Raw genomic sequence first — 20,924 nt, 5'->3', positions numbered from 1 at the left:
AAAAATATATCACATGTGCAGGACACCTTAAAGTAGTTTTTTAATTAAGCAGCAAGGCAGAACGAAGTCGGGGCTGTATCAAGACACGAGGACTAAACCCCAATTCAACCAGACCCAGAACTGATCCGGAATTAAAACAGGACTACAACAGTTCAAAAGCAGGACTACTTAGGATTTAACCAAGACAGAACCAGAATCAGAGCTAGATGATAGTAGCACTAAAAATCATCATAGACCTGCACTACACTTATTTTTTAATTCTACCAAAGTCCACTATTTAGATTGAGAAAAGTTTAGATAATTATTTAACCTTGTTGTACAAACAAGCCTGCAAAACTTAATAAATATAGAATTTGAAAAATAACAAACCTAAAAAGAAACACTAGGTACGAGATACATGAGGACCTATGATACGCTGATACTTTTGGTAAACAACCATTTGACTAACATGTGTGTCTCACCTGCTCTTGTTCATCTCTGTTCTGTCCTCTCTCTCTCTCCCTCTCTCTCTCTCTCTCTCTCTCCCTCCCTCTCTCTCCCTCTTTGTGCTGACAATCAAACCAAACACCAACATCATCAAATATACAGTTGAAACCAGATATTTACAAACTCTTCAGATAAAAACAAAAACACTTTTTTAATTGTAACATCAAATCAGACTAAATGTTTATTTTTTATGTTGATAAATATAAAAAACATATTTGTTAACTTTAAGAGTAAAGAGAGAAACTGTCTGTATTTCTTAATTGTAAATGGCACCAAATTGTATTCAAACTGAGCCACACTTATGGAGCTCCACAGTTCTTTTCCAGGTGTTTTGGTTGACATCTCTTGATTTTCCCATGTCAAAGAAACAGGCTCTGTGTTTTGCCTTATATGCATCCACAGGTGTGCCACCAACCTATCAGAAGCTTCTTCAGCTCAGAATGGAATCGTCTGGAGTTTTCTTATTAATTAACAATAAACTTAGTGTATATGTGCTCCTAAATTTGGTGAAAGTGATAAAAAAGAGACAGCTCTCTCTCTTTAACTAATTCAAAATATATTTCAATATTTATTTATGCAAAACAAAACAAGTTTACTCTAAATTGATGTTGTACAGTAAAAAAATGTTCTTGTGTTTTCCATAAAGTGTATGTAAATATCTGGTTTCAACTGTGAATGTACTGCTGTGTATTGAAATTCCTTTTGTTTTGCATAGAAATATACTGAACAACATACAAAGCATAATATATAAAATAACATCTACCAGAGTTTTTCTTTGAAAGAAGCTCCTTATGTCCAGTCTTGTATATCAGTGCATAACTGAAACCGATTTATTTAGCCGTGGAGGGAAACAACTGAAAATATGAAATAAACACACATGTAAGCTGAGACTCTCTAAAGAAACAGCATTGTTGTTGTTCGGCTTTTCATTTCACCTTTTGTTGATTCACTTGAAGAGCAAGTAACGTAATATGGGTCAAGTGATCAGTTTGATATCAATCTTTTGTGATGCACCGTCATATTTACATTATTTGTACAGTACGAATGATTTCCTTTGGAACCTGGTCAAACTTCAGTTCTCTGTCTGCCTCGCTGCGCTTCTCCAACAGCGCACTCGCAGGCAGCAGCTGCCCCGCCCCCTCGCTCAGTGCCTGAGCTGGGATCATACCAATATTAAGGGGAAAAGTTCACAGCAAATGTCTTTAGTGGCAGGAAGGATCGATTCTTCACCAATAGTGAATGACTTTTTAGCCTTAGCAATACGGTTAGCCACCAAGTATGATGCTCTCAGTGCACTTGTATTTGTTGTTGTGGAGGCCCTCAGTAATGGCTTCTGTCCCTGTTGTTCCTGCTTTTTTCTTTTAAACTAGTCCAAAGGCTTGTTTTTTAATGTCTCCAAGTGACAAAGCAGTTTTGAAGGCTTCATTGCCTCATTGGAGAGCTGGTCTCCACATATATTATGCAGAGCGGGCTTGGTGCATGGGAATCACTTGTTGCAATATATCCACTTGTTGTCTGTTAAATGCAGCTTTCTTTTTCTTAGTAGTTGTCATAGACTCTTCTTCTGTCTCCTCACTGGGCCTTTTTTCCTTTGCAAAGAAACCCTCCAAAGACATCTGTTTTTTACTAATTTTGCTAGTTTGTGGGTTTAATATTAACTAATGTATCTTGACATGCGTCAAGAGTCAGTCATAGACTGAAGTAACTGAGAGAATTCAGTCTTTTTCCAAATAAAACACTGTTCAGAGTCGGATAATAAATAAAACGGAAATAATGTAAGTTATTTACTCTTGACCCGGTACCAAACGACTCAAGGCCTGGTACCGGTCCGTGGCCCGGGGGTTGGGGACCGCTGCTATAGACTACAGTGTACGCTCTACACCTACTTACTGGTTTTTGTTGCACCAGTCTGCATCTCCCAATTACTTTGTGTGTTTCGCTTACAGCTCCGCACCACCCAGGCGGCAAAAAATGTGCATGTTCTTTGTGATCTCGTAACCAATGCCCTCTGCCGTCAAAGTCGAGAATTAGTTAATGGGCATCATGTGACTAGTGGAAGCCAGATCCTTTTATTTAGCAAAATTGGGGTTATTAGTTAAATGTTATTGTTGAGGGGCACAGACAGCACATGTACACAGATTAAAAAATAGTAATGCCTCAAGAACAGGGCTCTTGGGACGTCCAAGAGGAAAGGGGCAAATGCTCAAGCCCCCTCCATTATGGCAACGACGTTTAGACGTTTAGAAAAGTCTTAGAAATGAATCGCATGCCAAAATGAAAACAAAAAAATTGGATGACATTAAAAACAAAAGAAACAAGAGACAGGGCGCTGAATAAGAACTTGTCAGCTTGTGAGTCTTGTAACTGGTGATGCTCCAAATGTTAAAAAATAAATATATAAAAACCAACAAACACCAAAAAGTGACTTTTATTATATGCTTATTCTGTGATCAGATAAAAAATATTTTATTAGAAGCAAGCTGGATCTAAGAGATTATTTCTACACAGCATCCTACAGTCAGTACAATTAATATGTCGGTATTGGTGGGATGAATATAAAATTCCCTCATCAGAAGGAAATAATAGTTTTATGTTATTTCATGTAACATGTGAAGAAATAGAGGTTGATCACATGTTAAAAAATGTATATACTTATTGCTAAGACAGACTCAAATAAAAACTTATAATGAAGAAGACGTTTCCAGCGACGTTTAGTTAGAGCTGATGCTAAATGTTGCTCTTTTGTTATCTCAGAAATGTATATTTGTGGGTACAGAAGTAGAGCGCATGGGGATTTTTCCTATAGTTGCATTATTGGATTCAAAGGTCATTTCATCACCACAATAGTGCACAGGTAACTTTCCTTCACATTTGACCACAACTATTCTGTTAGTGAGAAGTGTGCCTTTATACTGACACTTGGGTTTCCTGGCTCCATTGTTCTTTAGGTCACATCTAACAATGCGAAACTTTGCTACACTCTTTGTCGTGCCATTCGTCTGATCATATCTTCCTTGACCGTTACAAATGGCTTTGACCTGTTTGTAATCACTGAGGATGAATGTGTTAACATCCTTACATTTGTTTCGATCAGCATATATTTTCTTTTTTTTCATTTCTGTATCACATTTTTTCACGCTCATCTTGGCATCTACATGCTGTCGTCTAAACTTTTCATAATTTGTTTCATTCAGTCGCTTCTCAATTCGGTTGGGTTGAAGATTGGCTGGTTTTGAGAGTCCAGTAACAAAGGGCAGCACAAGCAGCAAACAGGTAAACATGATCCTCATTGTTTCCTGGAGAGAGAAAAACAGGAACATTTTCCAGATCAAGAATTTAATGCAACAAAAGCGTCATCACTGTAGTGGCAGAAGTAAGTATTTGATCCCCTGCTGAATTTGTAAATTTGTTCCCTTATGAAGAAATGAACAGTCTCTATTTTTTGTGGATGTTTTATTTTACTGGAGAGAGACATGAACACCAACAGAAAAAAAACACAATACATGATTTCTTTTCACTGATTTGCATATAATTGAGTGAAGTAAGTTTTTGATCCTCGACAACCCAACAAGCGTTCTGTGGCATGAACTGAGCCCACTTTGTTTGGAGGAAGAGAAATGCTGAGTGTAACCCACAGAATATCATCCCCACTGTCAAGCACAGAAGTGGAAACATTATACTGTGGGGCTGTTTTTCTGCCAAGGATACAAGACGACTTCACCACACTGGCGGCCAGTAGATGGAGCCATGTACTGCAAAATCTTGGACAAGAACCACTTTCTCTCAGGCAAAAGACTGAAGATGTGTCATCGATGGGTCTTCCAGCATGACAATGGCCTAAAACATACCACTGATGCAACAAAGGTGTGGCTAAAGAAGAAGCACAAGGACATGGAGTGGAGCTAAGGCAGTCTCCAAACCTCAGTCCTGAAGAAAATCTGTGGAGGGAGCTGAAGCTTAAAGTTACCAAACAGCAGCAAAGAAATCTAAAGAATTTAGAGAGTTTGTGGAAGGAGGAGTGGAAAAAAATCCCTCCTGAGATGTGAGCAAACCCAGTGACCAACTACAAGAAACATATTACCGCAGTGCTAGGCAATAAAGGTTTCTCCACCAAGTACTAAGTTGTGTTTGAGATCAAATACTTACTTCACTCAGTGACATATAAATCAATTCATTTATTTTAGCAAATACATTTTTTATTCAATTTTGGTTGATATTCTGTCTCATTACATCAAAATGAAAATACTTTAAAAAAAAATTAGAGACTGATTATTTAATATAAGTGAACAAACTTACAAACTCAGCAGAGGATCAAATGATTATTTCCCCCCAGATAATAGCTTCTTTTTATGACCAGCTTTTCTCTTTTTTGTCTTTTTGAAAAGTTGCTGGCCAACAAAGTTTTATTCATTTATTCAAAATAAAAAATAAAAATAATAATAATAAAAAAGTTTTATTCATAGATGTTTTTTGCATTAGATAAATTTGCAAACTGAACTCCATGCTTCCAGAACCTCTCAGTTTGTTCTTGTTTCTTTATTGACTTATATAGAAACCCACATAAGTTTGTTTAACTTATGTAACAAATGAATAAAGCAACTAAATTTAAGTAAAAGGATAATTTTAGTATTTCTGATCCATTCTTTACAGAATTTTTTCAAATCATTTTCAAACATTCAGATTTGTCTTTTATTTTCTTGTTAAACCTCGTAAACGGTGAACTAAAAACCCTGGAGTATGGTTTGAAACGTTGATATTTTAGTCTGAAAAGGAGCATGTTTCGCTTTCTGGAAGCGTTTATGTTGAAACTGGAGCACTAATCAGTACTTCTCCACACCTGTGGTGCACGCGCTGCGCAGAGCATGCGCGCCAGAGGAGGGGGCTGACTTACTTGAGCAGGAAGCGCGGACTGAGAGACAAGTCGAAAAGAAAAGACGGAAGATCGCTGATGAGGAAAAGCAGAAAGAAATAATTTAACTGAGCTTGAAATGAAACAAGAGCTAGCGAATCTCTGCTGGACAGGTAATTACCGCTGTTTGGTTTAATATTCTATTTTAAACAGTGTAACTATGAACTAAGACGAATACGGATCATATATTTTCATACAGGTATGTTCCAGGTTGATGTTTGCGTGTCTTCACTGTAAAGACCGCAGGTTATTGGAGAGTGCCTGAAAGGAATATATGCGCCAAGGATCATTTAAAAAATAATAATTAAAGTAAATGAAACTAACTAAAAACGTGTCATTACTTTCTTATTCCTTTTAATGATGACTTTTAAAATCATTAAATGATAAAATAAAATAAAAATAAAAAATCAATATCAATATAACAGCTTCCAAAAATTCAATATCAAAACCAGTCTAATTTTTACTTTAGTAAATATTTTGAAACTTTTCAGAGAGCCACGGAGGACATGTTGAACAATAATATTGTGTAATTTTTAAAAGTATTACTTGATTTTTTTAAAACAGGAAATTGTAATCATTTACATACATTTGGTAGCATGTAGACATTATGAAGGGGCTGCTTTACCTAATAATTTTTTACATTCACAAGATTAAACTTGACTTTTTTCACGAAGACACAAATAAAATTGTGGAGTTTGCTGGTAAGACCTTATAATCTTAGAAATATTTGAATATGCCTGCATAGCAGCTCATTTGGGGTGATCGTGGCTCAAGAGTTGGGAGTTCGCCTTGTAATCTGAAAGTTGCCGGTTCGAGCCCCGGCTCGGACAGTCTCGGTTGTTGTGTCCTTGGGCAAGACACTTCACCTACTGGTGTTGGCTAGAAGGGTCGATGGCGCGATATGGCAGCCTCGCTTCTGTCAGTCTGCCCCAAGGCAGCTGTGGCTACAACTGTAGCTGCCTCCACCAGTGTGTGAATGACTGGGTGTGTAAAGCGCTTTGGGGTCCCTAGGGGGGACTAGTAAAAGCGCTATACAAATACAGGCCATTTACCATGTGACAGAAGTTTTTATGTAAAGTAGTGGAAATTAACAACAAGTCATTTAAATAAATTTGATGATTTTTTTAACTCTCAGTTGATGAGTTCATGAGTAGGGCAGGGTATCGTCACTGATTTCTAGAATCGATTCGCTTCCAATTCACAAGGTACCGAATCAGTTCGATCCACGATTCGATTCGATTTGAATCTGGGAAATTTGGACAGTCAGAAATATTATAATTCAGATCAGTACAGTACATTTTATTGTATCTATAAAAAGGAAGCTGACACACACAAGACGTTATCAGAGGTGTGAGCGTCACAGCAGATGCCTTTGTGTCAAAGTAGCTGAAGATAAAACACAGAAAAACATGAAGGTGGTTTTACTGTTCTGGGATTTTATAAAAATATTCTGCAGTACATCAAAAATGAAAGAAAACCATTAATCAACATATGAACGTTACCTCTGACATTACCGCGGTTTTATTAGAGACACGGCTAAGCGTTTTGCATTTTGCATAATTTTAAAAAGTTTACATTTGTTTAGTATTGAACGGCAGAAATTGGGTTTTCTTTTCGGAAGTAAGTAAAACAGCAGCTGACAGCCTGTAAACAACGGTAGACTTCTGTGTAACAAGCAAGACAACAGACAGACAGAGAGAGAGAGCTGTGCATCGTGGTGGAAGCAAAACGGCAAAAGTCAGAGTGAATTCATGACGATGTTTATGTGAAGCGTAGTTTGCTGCTTCGTTTGCTGCTGGTTCAGTCAGTGTTGTTTGGAGAGAGATAAAACTAACAGCTTTATGATCAGCGCAAAAAGGGCGTGAACACAAAGCGCGGACCCGCCGACAAATCAGAATCAGCGAGCTGTCGGCTTTCAGCCCCGACTGTGAGAAAGGCGACATCTAACTGATTCTGATCCGCGCTCCGCGCTGTGTGTTTACATCTTTGTGCAGAATCCGTGTTCCTGCTCTCATTTACTGTCTTAGCTGTTTGGTGGTTGTTGAAAGTTTGTGATCTTTCACCAGAGATTCTGGCATTTTGGGCAAAATAAATTTATATTAAAAAAAATCAATTCAGGATTTTAATGGATTGATTTCACGTTATCCAAGCCAGAATCGATTTTAATCGATAAATCGATTATAAAAACCCACCCCTATTCATGAGGTGTATCTAAAGACAACTTCTCTACTTGCATCCACACATTGAACCTTACAGAGGGAAACGGTCATTGCACTCAGTCATGACAACATTCTTGCTAAATATAATTATTTATATTATAAAGATATGAAACTTTTAAGCAAACATTTCCATCTGAGGACACTTACCATACTTTTTGCTTTACTGATCAGTGGTTGGTTGATTAACCTGCAGGAGTTCAGGCACGAGTCAGTCGTCTGGAACAGCGGATGGTGAAGATGTCTTCAGTAAATGAAATGCTCTAAAGGGGGAATTAAAATTGAACATTATTTGAACATAAATAAAAAAAAGATAGGCCTCTGCCTGTGCATGCACATTTCTTATGCACGATATTCATGGTCACAGAACCCAGATGATGCATGTTTTAAAGCCCATATCTGGTTAGTGAATGTGAGTATAAGTGTGGCAGGAGATCGAGTTATTCAAAATAAACATGCTGTCTATAAAAGATTTTAAATATACAAATAAAAAGTTCTTACCAAACGAGGAGTCAAGATGAGCAGAGACCAGGTCTAGTGCAGCTCAGCTGTTGTTAAATTCTACCCGAGCAGGTTGGAGCTCATTTGTGTCACAGACAAGTAAAACTTTGGGGGCTTCAGCTTTTAAACATTTCAGCAGCCCCACCTTAAATTAACTAGCATCAGTGTCTACATCACCAGCCCACCAGTTAGCACTGCTCTGTTTGTGGTTCAGAACATGCTGCAAACATGATGTGAGGACCAGTGACCACAGCTGCAGATGCAGGTTGTCTTTCATAGCTCGCGTTACAACAATTGCAGCTATTTTTTTTTTCAATTCAATAAACCACATGTTTTAAAAATAAGTAAATAAAAAAATATTGACATTTGTGAAAAAAGTGCAGAAACTGCCTTTTGGCTTAGTTTTTGTTAAGTAAATAATGGCACGGTGTAATATATCACGTGTTGTTATTCCCCTGATGTTGTATACACCTAATTTTAAAGTGGGCACTAAGACTCTATTGTAGAGTCTGACAGCAGCTGGAAAGATATCTGAAATTTCTCCTCGCACACTGTTGTTGCAGCAGCGTGTCACTGTAGGAGCTGCTCAGTGCTGCTAGGATGACCTGCATGTGGTGGGAGGTGGGTTTTTGTTTTATTTTTAATATCCTGTCCTATCTGCCAGCTTTTGCAATCAGAATTGTGACCTGAATGCATTGTGGTGCAGAACACATTTTGCTTTTGCAAGATCAGCTACTTAGAATCTCTATAGGCTCCTCTTGTTCATGTGACTATGTTATCTGTTTATTTATTCATTTCTATTTGTGTTATTTCAGTTATTACACTGGTATAGTATGACTATGTCACCTGCAGCCTCCAGCAGTACCAGTTACCTGAGACCACACATCTCAGCGACGTGTGCGTGCCCATCCCAGCAGGGGAAAGAGGGAAGCCCCAGCTGTCCCAGCAGAACACACCATAAAAGATGATTGATGTCACCCCAGAGTCATAGACGGTCTTCAGAAACTCCAAAACAATTGAATCTAGGCTTCTAGGTGTCCATCAGGTGTGATGTCAGAGCCACCAGCCTGCAGCTGTTGTTCATTTACATCTGCCTAATTGATCATTTATCCTCAGCACACTTTTCAGTTCCCTTGCTGAAATTGGACAATATGTAAAGTCTAAATTCAAACAAAGGTTGGGGAAACCTGCACTGAGCTGAGACAGAAGAAGTCTGAAGTCGAACTCGGATGAGTGACAGAGCGTTCCTGCTACTGAAAACTCTACGTCCAGATGAACAAAATGAACTTTTCGGGACAGGTCCCCAGATGTTTTCTCTTCTCAGAATCCTCTTCACAGATCGTATCTCTTTTATCTGACATACAGTCATGTGGAAAAGAGTGTTTTCATAGGAATCTATAGAGTACTCTGAAAAACTAAGCACTGTACATGAGTGAGTAGCTTGCAGAGCCACCTTTTAGCAGCAGTAGCGTCACCAAATTGTTTCTGTATGACTCTTAGTCTGTCACACGGTTGTTTTGGCTGACGTTTCTTTACATCGTTTCGTCAGTTCATTGAGGTTTGTGGTATTTGTTTATGTAAAGCTCTCTTAAGTTCCCAGCACTGTTTTTCAGGTTGAGTTGTGGACTGTGACCTGGTCATTGCAACACCTTGATTCTGTTGTAGCTCTGCTAATTTGCTTGGGATCTTTGTCCTGCTGCATTACCAAAACTCAGTTTTGACTGTAGACTACTTGGTATACAAGGGACTTCATGGAAAACTCAATGACTGCAAGGGCCCAGGTTCTGTAGCTGCAAGACAAGCTCAAATCATCACCCCTTCACCACCATGCTAACAGCTGGTATGCGGTGTTTGTGCTGTTATGCTTTGCAAATTTGCTACTAAACTTGCAGCCATGCTGTCATGCTGTTTTTAGAGAGCAGAGACTGTCTCCTTGCAACCCTTCCAAACAAGCCACACTTATTCAAACTTTTTCTAATTGTCATGGCCTCTAACATTTAACTTGCTTACTGAGGCCTGTAGAGTCTGAGATGTAGCTTCTGGATTTTTGAGCTTTTTCTGAGAACTGCACAGTTTGACCCTGGGGTGAATTTTCTGGGTCATCCGTTCCTGGGAACATTATGACATTGTGTTAACAAACACCTGAATACTCCAGACCAGAAAACTGACAAAATGTTTGCTTTTATAGAGCTGCTCACATATGCTGATGAGCAATTATTCAAATGCAGTGGATTAGCAGCATCTGGCTGTTAATCACCTTCTAATTTGCATTGAAGCAATAAAGGTGCTTTCTGAATAATATGAGCTGTCTGGTGTGGTATTCATATTTAAAGTGAATAATCAGAATCAGATTACTTTAATAATCCCTAAGGAAATTATGTGGATTACAGTTGCTCCAAGTGTGTGTGTGTGTGTGTATCTATCTATCTATCTATCTATCTATCTATCTATCTATCTATCTATCTATCTATCTATCTATCTATCTATCTATCTATCTATCTATCTATCTATCTATCTATCTATCTATCTATCTATCTATACACACGAATCACACAATCACAAATATCAAGAGGTGAGGGGAAATGTGTGTGACTGACATTTACAGTTATTCTCAGTCGCTTTGGTGCGTTTCTCAGAACACCATTAACATTTGCACAGCAGTTAGTGCATTTCCCAAAACAATTAGTGCAAACTGCAAAACCTAGTGGATAGCCTGCAAAAGCACGTCACATGCACAGAATTGATTATCCATACCTCAAAAGCAAGTATCCATGTCAATGAAACTGTCAGTGCCATCAAAATGAAAAGTCTTGACACCATCTTTATGAACAAGATAGTCAAATGGCATTGTCATGTTTCCACTATGACAGTTTATAATTTCAGTGTTTCCCATTGCAAAAACAATTGGTGACACCTGAAAATGCTGACGACAGCACTATGGCCTACCTGTACAGCCATCTGAAATGTGCAGTAAAGTCACTGTAGATGTTATGGGAGTCTTGGGAGTAACTGAGACACTGAATACGTACGTTTCACATTTCCATTGTGTAGAAGTGTTTGTAATCCTACAGAATTGTGCAAAAGAAAAATATGCTACAGTCACTTGTTCACTGTAGAATACATGTAAACATAAAATCACCCATTTGGTAGAGCTGTGCACTAATGTGAACAATAAACAGCACATGTAACAGTACAGTAAATCATTCTGGCACATCCAGACGTTCCTGTCTGTCTGGCCACATATTTTCATCTACATCACAACAGATGTTATCCCTCGCAATGCAGCGAGGAAAGTATCTCCTGGAGTGGCGAATCCATCCTCTGCAGGACCCTGCTGTGATGTCGTCACATGCTGCATCCATGGCTGCTAGCAGGGCCATTTGCTCATGTGGATTTAATTTTTCTTGAGTACTCTGTCAATTGTTGAAATTGGAACAGATTCAATATTGCCAAATACCGTGTAATTCTCTATGACAGCGCTTTGTATGTCTCTCAGCTTTATTGCATTGTTTGCAATGACCATTGCACAAATGGCTTCTTCTTGCTGTGGGGTAAAAAGGGGCCCTCTTCCGCCTCCGCGAGGTTGTCTTACAATCCTATGTGGTGCAGAGTGAACTTTTTGTGAAATTGCAAATACAGTACAGTAACATGTGATGTGTCTGAGATGGCACAGTACAGTACAGTGTATTACTGTTTGCATACCTGTTTTCCCTACGGAATGTTTGAATGATTGAACTGACAGTAGTTCTTCCAATATTGGGTTGCACCCTTCGACCAGCCTCCTCCATGGTGAGGCCGTGATTGACAACATGGTCCACAATTGTAGCCCTTATTTCATTAGGAATCCGCCTATATCTGCCTCTTCTCCCCCTTCCCCTTCCTCCCCGCATCCTCACCCCTCTTCCACGTTGCTGACCTTCCATTTTGTGTCACAGAAGTGTAGAAATGGTACACACTAGCTCCTGCGCAGTTTATATATGCTTGCCAATTGGGGATTCACAGGATTCATCCATTATTGACAGTGAACAAGTTGTTTGTCATTGGTTACAACTAAACTTTCACACGCCTCCTCATGAGTGACAGCTGTAATTCACCCGAGATCAATTGTTCAATTTCGGAGACATTTCCAGGAACAATGATACAGAAAGGTATAGGATTTGCTTGACAGATGGCCAATATTTGGCATGTGATAACTAGTTCAACAATTTTGTGTGTGATGACTCAAGCAATGGATGTATGACTATTCGTTTTATTGGGAACGACTATTCAGCATCCATAGGTATGATTACTTTTGACTGACATGACATAAGCAAATGGAAATGTCAGAAAGCAGCAGGGAAATGTATGGAAGCAACTGATTCATGTCCAAAATCATTTGCAGTTTGTTCAGAGAGAGGAGAAATTGCTACTATGATGTGCACAAATGACTGAGTGTTGTGGAGGTTGAACTAATAGTTATGAGAATTTCAATTCTGATCTGAGAAACGCACCAAAGCGACTGAGAAAAACTGTAACTCTAACTTGTGAATTATGTCATTTGTTATTTTACTGTAGAACATGTGCCAGCTGGTATAACTGTATTAGATGGAGGAGTTGTGCAGGGAGATGGCCACGGGCAGGAATGATTTCCTGTGTTGTTCAGTGGTGCATTTGGGTAATCTCAGTCTCTCATTGAATGATCTTCTTTTCTTGGACGACATCTGCCTCTCAGACACCCTGAAGGAGTCCATCTCCATCTCCACTCATTACTGGCCTTGCGGATCAGTTTGAGTCTGTTGGCACCTGTGACCGTCAACCTGTTGCCCCAGCATGCAACAGCATAGAGGATGGCACTGGCCACAACAGATTTGGAAAAAATCCTGAGCATTGTCCTCAGAAAATAGAGACGACTCTGGCCCTTCCTGTAGAGTGAAGCTGTGTTCTTAACCCAGTCCAGTTTATTATGCATGTATACTCCAAGTCCAGTTAAAAGCATCAGCAACTTAAACATAGTTTTGAAATATACAATTTATATTTTTCAATTCATATTAAAATTGACTGATTAAAAACGTTTTTATAGAGATTAAAAAACATTCCTGCTTAGATTTAGTCCCAATGAAATGATGACTGTAAAGTTTTAAAAGTGAAATATATAAAGGTAAACTCAAAAGTTGTCAAAAACAGCCATTTATAACCTTGACTTCTGTCACGGAGGAGCAGGGAGGACTCGGCGCAGACTGAAGTCTCAGAAAAACAGGTTTATTTACACACTCCAGGTGCACTATATACAGGTGAGGGAGAAGGGGGCCAGGGTTCCCAGGGGTGCAGAGCGGGGTCGGGAAAAGCGTCCAGAGTCTCCAAACCAAAACACGAGAAATCTGCATACAGAGAACAAGGGTTAGCACGGAACTTTTACGGACAGAGCTCAAAACTGGCTGAGGCTAAAGTAGCACTGACGAGCGTTATTCAATAGTCCAGCGGCGAGGTGCTCTCAGTCACTGCCTTAAGTATCGGGAGCAAACAGGGTGAGGAGCCACAGGTGATTGCCTACAGGTGGTGGAGGCCGGGAGCTCACAATGAGCTCCGCCCAGGCAGCGAGCAGAGAGAGAGGAGAGAGAGAAAAGACAAAACATAACATGAAGCCACACAGGGCCAGCCGAGCAGGCACGGGGACCGTGACAACTTCAGAGTTTTACATGACACAAAGTGTTACATTATAACATGTAGTTAGTGTGATAACATCTAGAGTTATTGCATTCATAGAAGTTTCTTCTGCTCTCAGAACAGATTCAGTTGTTCACAGTTTCGGGTCAGGTTGCAAACACTCACAAGGTGTTGAGTTGTGGTCACGAAAAGAACAAAGTGTTTAAAGACAAGTCTCTGATGCAGTGTCATCAGACTGTTGACAAACCCTCAGTCTAACCACAGTGTGACAGCAGGCCTTTGCTGAAAGTCACGTTTTGCATTGCTTCTCATGAAATGTTTTCTGCTCTTTATTTCACTTGACTTGAATATATTTACTTGAACAAACCTCTGATGTGTAAATCAGATCCAACTGAATGTCATCAGAACATATAATAATTTTTTTTCTTTTGGTAATAAGTCAAGAATGAGGATTTTGAGTATCATTGAATATAAAAGTTTTCCATCTCAGGGGGTCAGTTTCTATGTTGGATTGTAAACTCACTTTAGTGCGGTAGTCCTCCTCCTTCATTATTCATCCATGATCACTGATGAGAAGTTAATAGGCATTAGCCATGTCAATTTAAGACATTGTACAACCTCATATTAAAAGATTTTAATGTGTATACTTTTTAATATTTCACCATGAGATCAAAGCCCATCTCTGACAACAACGAGACGGCCTACCTGAAGGAGATTAGGAATCTGGAGAACTGGTGCCAGAGGAACAGCCTCCTTCAGTAAGACAAAGGAGCTGATAGTGGACTTCAGCACTAAGCAGGAGAGGAACTACCAGACCCCCGTCATCAACGAGTGCCCAGTGGAGAGAGTGGACAGCTTCAAATACCTCGGAGTTCACATCACGCGGGACCTGTCATGGTCCTGTCACATCAACACCGTGGTGAAAAAGGCCCGTCAGCGTCTCTACCACCTCAGACGCTTGAGAGACTTCCAACTGCCCTCCAAGGTGCTCAGGAACTTTTACTCGTGCACCATAGAGAGCATCCTGGCGGGAAACATCTTAACCTGGTTCGGGAACAGCACCATGCAGGACAGACGAGCTCTACAGAGGGTTGTGCGGTCAGCTGAGCGCACCATCCGCTCCGAGCTCCCTGACCTGCACTCAATCTACAGCAGGCAGTGCTGGACCAAGGCCAGGAAGATGGTGAAGGACCTCAGCCATCCCAACAACAGACTGTTCTCTCTGTTGAGGTCAGGAAAGCGATTCCGCTCCCTGAAGACCAACACAGAGAGACTGAGGAGGAGCTTCTTCCCGCAGGCGATACGGTCTCTCAATCACACCACCACACAGTACTGACCCACACATATGGTTCTTACACACACACTGGACATTCTGGACATTGTTTTCACTTCATCACTTAAATCACTTTAAGCATATTTGCTCTGCACAAGACATAATGTGGATTGCACAACACTGGACATTATATTTCTTCATTTCCATAAATTTTCATATTTATTTCCTATCTTATTCATAGCCTTTTCTTTTTTCTTTAGGTCACGAGCAGTTGTGTAAGCATTTCACTGCATATCGTACTGTGTATGACTGTGTATGCGACATATAAAATTTGAATTTGAATTTAATGGGATGTTGAAGCTCTTCTAAATCCTCACCAGGTTTTGCTCAAATGCTACTGATATAAACTCACAATATATCGGCAGTAAATAATAGAGAGGAGAAAGGAGGAAACAAAAGTCAATTATAAAGTTAATAGGGCTGCTTGGAGCCATATCAACAGTTTAAATGATAAAGTTACAGATATCAGGGGGAGAAAATAAAACAACAGCTGTGGCTCATCAATAAGGCTCTGCAAAATAGAAAACAGGAGGAAGACTGATATTTACTGTGAGTAAATATCAGTCTCCCTCCTGTTTTGAAACCTAAAGTTAGGAAATAATAATGATGCTCTCTGACATCCACAACATGTCAGACACTTGACACAGAGCTAAACCTCTGCTGGAAAATACACACCAGAAAAGTAGATAGAGTGAGATGATTATCAACTTTTGCACAAAAGCGAAATGCCTTATTTTTATAAGCATTTTAATGAAGTTTTTTTTTCTGGTTCTGTTTTCTGTGAGTGAGCATCAGCGCCCTCTGCAGTTTGTGTGTGTAAGTGCAAAAGCTTACAGCACCTGGTATTCCCAGGCGGTCTCCCATCCAAGTACTGACCAGGCCCGACCCTGCTTAGCTTCCGAGATCAGACGAGATCGGGCGTGTTCAGGGTGGTATGGCCGTAAGCGAAAGATTTGCTATATAAAGGGCATTTTATAAGTGGCAAGTGTCTCACAGTTTGATATATATTATTGTGCCAAGCTTTATATGTTACAGCGAAAGCATGCAGCTATTCGTTGTTAACTGCAGCTTCAACACTGAGCTGCAGAAATACTTTTCCCACAGTAACATCTCCATAATAACATATGTTAGATTATTATAGAACCGTGTGTTTTGTAATTCTAACATTTTTGTCGTTTGGAGACTTTAACTTCTATATAGAAGAGAAAACGTGTGCATGTGTCATCACAGCATGTTTAAAAAGGCTGTTTCTGTGCTCTTCTCTTGCTTACGGCCATACCACCCTGAACACGCCCGATCTCGTCTGATCTCGGAAGCTAAGCAGGGTCGGGCCTGGTCAGTACTTGGATGGGAGACCGCCTGGGAATACCAGGTGCTGTAAGCTTTTGCACTTCCACACACAAACTGCAGAGGGCGATAAAACTCTCACTACTCCTTCCTGTAGTCTCTAGTTTCCTCCTGCTTTCCTTGAAGCACAAAAGCGCCTCGCTGATCATTTCCTAGATGCTAATCAAGGAATATTTAAGGAATATTTCCTTTTGACAGTAACTGCTATAAAACCTAGAGCAGCACCTCACTGTCAATAACAGATTAAACGCACAAATCACAGTACTATTGCAGAGTATAACATGGAGACAAGTAAGAGAGAAAAAACAACAACAAGATGTGACATGTTGAATTTAATATAATTATAAAAAGCAGAAACAAAGTTTTGGTTTATAGTTTACAGAATTTTACAGGGGAAAAAAAACAACACTGCGTCATATTCATATAAATGCACCGATCTGACAGACTTGCACAGGTACAAAGCAAAGGAAGTGTTGAGTTCATCTGCATGGAGCCTGAATGACCGCCTCAGCAGATCATGTATGTGGCATACGGCCAACACTGGACCAATGAGCAAGCTTTACCTCATCCCTGTCCTCTCATCTTAGTATGCATACTGAAGTTTGCATGTTACGGAGTTTTGGGGGGTTTTTGTTGTTGTTTTTGGCTGTCATATTTTCCTTTTTAAAAAAACGGCATCTTGAAATGTAAAAATGTGCTCGACAGTCCTGCTGCTTTAACCACAAATCATTTCCTGAAACTCGGGAAAGTGTCCCTGTTGCTGAAAATCACACATCTTCATCATATTTGGAGGAAGTGGCTTGCAGCTCTGGTCGGTAAGATGTTTCCCTGGAAGAGAGAGAAGGACATTTGAGAGAGATTGATGACTCACAAGAGTCTAATCACATCAGTGCAACCAGTGGTTACTTGTATTAGTTTATTAATTAGAGATGAACCGATCTGATATTACGTATCGGTCTGATACTGACGTAAATGACTGGATCGGATATCAGAAAGAAATTTTTAAAAAATGTAATCCGATCCATTAAATATCACGAAAGCATCTCACAAGACTTGCAACACGACGTAACTCAGCTCATAACCGTAGCACGTTGGAGCAGTATGCGTCACGTGATAGAGCGGCTGTGGCGTGCGAGACCTGTCGGCGGTCTGGTTGAGCAGTTGGAGCCTCGCTACAAACCGGCATTTCATCTTCGAGAAAGTGATCCCAGAGAGAAGTAAAGCAAATGTGTAAGTTCATCTCTGAATGTTTGTAAAGCATTCCCACGTTAAGCTTAACAACCGATATATGGAGCGACTGCCTCTTCTCTCTCCCTCCCTCTCCTGCTGCTACTTCAGTCATGAAACTGATCAATGATCAGCTGATCGGCTTTTCTGTCGCGACTCCGTCTCTCTTGTTTGTTTTTGGCCCACTTTGCACCAGAAAAAGGAAACCAGCGGCTAAACAACAGCAGCCCATTAAAGCTTGATAAGCTGTTGTTTGAATTTATTTAATATTACTTTCTACAGTAATAAATAAAAGAAAGACAGTTAGAACAACCAGTGGTGCCGTCATGCATTGTTTGTTGCTTATCATGTAATTACCATGTCTTCCCCGTGTACAGCAGCTTCTGCTCCTCTCCCTCCACTCGTCAGTCTTCCTTCAGGTTATCAATGAGCTCCTGCGTCTGCTGGGCCAGCCTCCTCTTCTCAGCCTGCTGCTTCTTCAGGGCCGCCTCTGCTTTCTTACTCTGGTAGATCTTCACCCCAGCAAACCCCAGACACAGCAGCAGCGTCTTCAGGGCTAAGATGTAGAAAAGCAAGGGGACGTTGTCCAAAGCCTGAGCATAGATAAGGGTACATATTTAACATAAATATGTATATAAATATATATGCAGAAATACTGTTTGTTAGAGAGTTTCTTTATAGTATTTCTGTTTTTTTCTGTTAGATTTAAGAGGTTTGCTGCAAAAGAAATGTCTGGAACAGTCTGGGACCCCAGAGGAGATTTTCCTCCTCCTCTCTTCTACCTCAGCTGCTTATGCAGGAGGTGGCAGTTATAAAAAGGACAAACAGCTGCACACCATGTGCTTTATGAGCTTGTAGCTGCACCGGGTCACACACACTTGTCATTACCGAAACAGCATTCAAAATCTTTGTATTTTAAAAATTTTCTTTACATAATAATTTAAATTAAGCATCCTATAAGAAAATTTCTAATTCCCACATTCGGCATAGATATTATCTAGCAAGTGACCGCGGCTTTAATGTTTCTACTAGTCACCTCTATTAACGCTATTATCAGCTTATTTCTGTGGTTAAATATAACAACACGTTTAAAAACTGGAGATGCCACTTGCGGTTTAAAACATACAGGAATATACACGCAGAGAGAGAGAGAGATGTATATGCTATTTGATATATGACGATAGTAAAAGTTTTGGACGCGGTTGTAACAAATAACGCGAGAGTCTATGGTAACGTTAGCTTTAAGCTAGTGACAGCTGCGGCAAAAAAGGAGCAAAAGAAAACCTAAACGAGCACAAGAGTTATACACTCATAGCCAAGCGTGCATTTGGTCCATTTAAAATGATATATCTACTGATGGTTACCTTCCAGTTAATCATTTTTCGCTCCTGTGATGGTGCAGTCGTTCTCAGTCAGCAGCCAGAGAGCTATTAGTGGTCGCGAGAAGAAGGCGGAGCTTACAGTAACTGGCCAATAGAAATGCGATATCTGCTAGCTGGCACTTATGCTACATTCAAAGTTCATGGAGTAAATCAAATCGAACCAACTCGTAAGACGAGTTGGAATACATCAAATAATGTGGAAACATTAATTTACATCAATCTAATGGTAGAAAACGACCTTAAACATTAAAGGGATTAAATTATTATTATTATTATTTTTAAAACTCGGCTTTTCCTCATTTCCTACTGAAGTGGAATGCATCATTACTAATGGCAGTGCCGATGTACGGGGAGTGTGACTGACTCGTACCTGCTTGAAGGTTCTAGTAGTCAAGTAAACTAGATATACATTACATCTTCCATTTCTGTGTGCTCACAGAAGAGAAGTCGGTAACAACATTTGCTCAAAAACAATGTAAAATATGTAATATATCCGGTCTATTAGGTCAATAAGGAAACTCAAAGGCTTTTGATAATTGGTGCTTGCTAATGGATAATTTTGCCAGTTAAGAAATTGGGCCATTCATAGTCTTTGTTGCTGTGTTCTATAGGACGAATTCTTCGTAATCTTATAATGACGTTTTGATAAAGAGTGCGTGTCCGACAATACATAAACTTTAAGCTTATCATACGTCGGCTTTGTGTCTTGTGTTGTATACCAGTATGCCGGCGTTTTGGGCATGCGTAGTCACGGTGGCCGAGAGGTTAAGGCGTTGGACTCGAAATCCAATGGGGTTTCCCCGCACAGGTTCGAATCCTGTTCGTGACGAAATTTAATTTATGTTATCCATCAAAGTGCTAGCTAGCTGAAGTGTTCCTCCCTTACAAATATACAGTGTACGAGCATAATTTCAATATATATAACAGAGTTTTGTTAATTTCATATTCAGTTACACATTACAAATGTAACAGGTAAATACTTTTAGTTTTAAATTGTTAGCTTTGATAACTCATTAGTTTGAGCAAATTAGTTATATTTCTGCTACATAAATGGGTGATAATTACTTAGTATAATTCTTTTTTTTAATCTGTCTTTATCTGTCTTTTTCCCCCTTTCCCACTAAAGTTGAATGTAACATTACTAATGTATTTGTAAGGTAATTGTTTTTTTGTTGTTGTTTTTTTCTTTTTTATATTATGTGTGTTTATTGTGGGGTGGCACTTCTATTTGTACTCAAAGGAGCTTGCAAAGAAAAGCGTCTGGACTTCTTTAAGTTGCTTGAAGACGTTTCACCTCTCATCCAAGAAGCTTCAGTTCTAAGGTCAAGTGGTGGAGAGTCCCAGATTTAAACCTAGCGGGAGTTTCCCCCCACAGAGGGACAAAAGGACCCCCTGATGATCCTCTAATCGCCTGAGCCAAGGTGTGGAACTGGGTGTGGGTCCCAATCAGTGTTGGTCAAGTTACTTGAAAAAAGTAATCAGTAACTAATTACTGATTACTCCCCCAAAAAAGTAATCCCGTTACTTTACTGATTACTTATTTTCAAAAGTAATTAATTACTTAGTTACTTAGTTACTTAGTTACTTTTTAAAAACACGATTTACAACCTGAAGAGGTGATAAAGTGATAGATCTTTCAGCCCAATTCTACTTTTTCTACATAATCCATCATACAAAATGTAATCAAATGGAAAAGTCTCTTTTTTTAACTTGTTTTATCAGTTTTAATCTTTTAACTTTATGCATCAAGCAAAACATTTAATTATATGCAACATTCTCTGACTTGAATAAATTAGTTTAACATTTAAACCTATTTTCTACACATTCCAGCACATAAAATAAAATATTTTTTGTGTTTTCACTCACTCTTTCAAACAGAT

The 20,924-nt window shown here is 39.4% G+C and overlaps 2 long non-coding RNA genes across 2 annotated transcripts; both read right to left on the bottom strand.

The window, feature by feature from the left end:
• Positions 1 to 2,896: 2,896 nt before the first annotated feature.
• On the bottom strand, positions 2,897 to 8,529 carry LOC309701011. Its single transcript, XR_014274840.1, has 2 exons — positions 7,762 to 8,529; positions 2,897 to 3,782 (listed from the first exon to the last, which is right to left on the bottom strand). It is a non-coding gene; the product is annotated as an uncharacterized lncRNA (long non-coding RNA).
• A 4,805-nt stretch (positions 8,530 to 13,334) lies between these two features.
• Positions 13,335 to 13,597, bottom strand: LOC309701010. Its single transcript, XR_014274839.1, has 2 exons — positions 13,549 to 13,597; positions 13,335 to 13,469 (listed from the first exon to the last, which is right to left on the bottom strand). It is a non-coding gene; the product is annotated as an uncharacterized lncRNA (long non-coding RNA).
• Positions 13,598 to 20,924: the final 7,327 nt, after the last annotated feature.

The sequence above is a fragment of the Aulonocara stuartgranti genome, assembly GCF_965226115.1.
Source record: "Aulonocara stuartgranti genome assembly, chromosome: 23".
Classification (NCBI taxonomy): Eukaryota; Metazoa; Chordata; class Actinopteri; order Cichliformes; family Cichlidae; genus Aulonocara; species Aulonocara stuartgranti.
The sequence above is the reverse complement of the archived record's forward strand: the minus strand, read 5'-3'. Positions and strand labels throughout refer to the sequence as shown.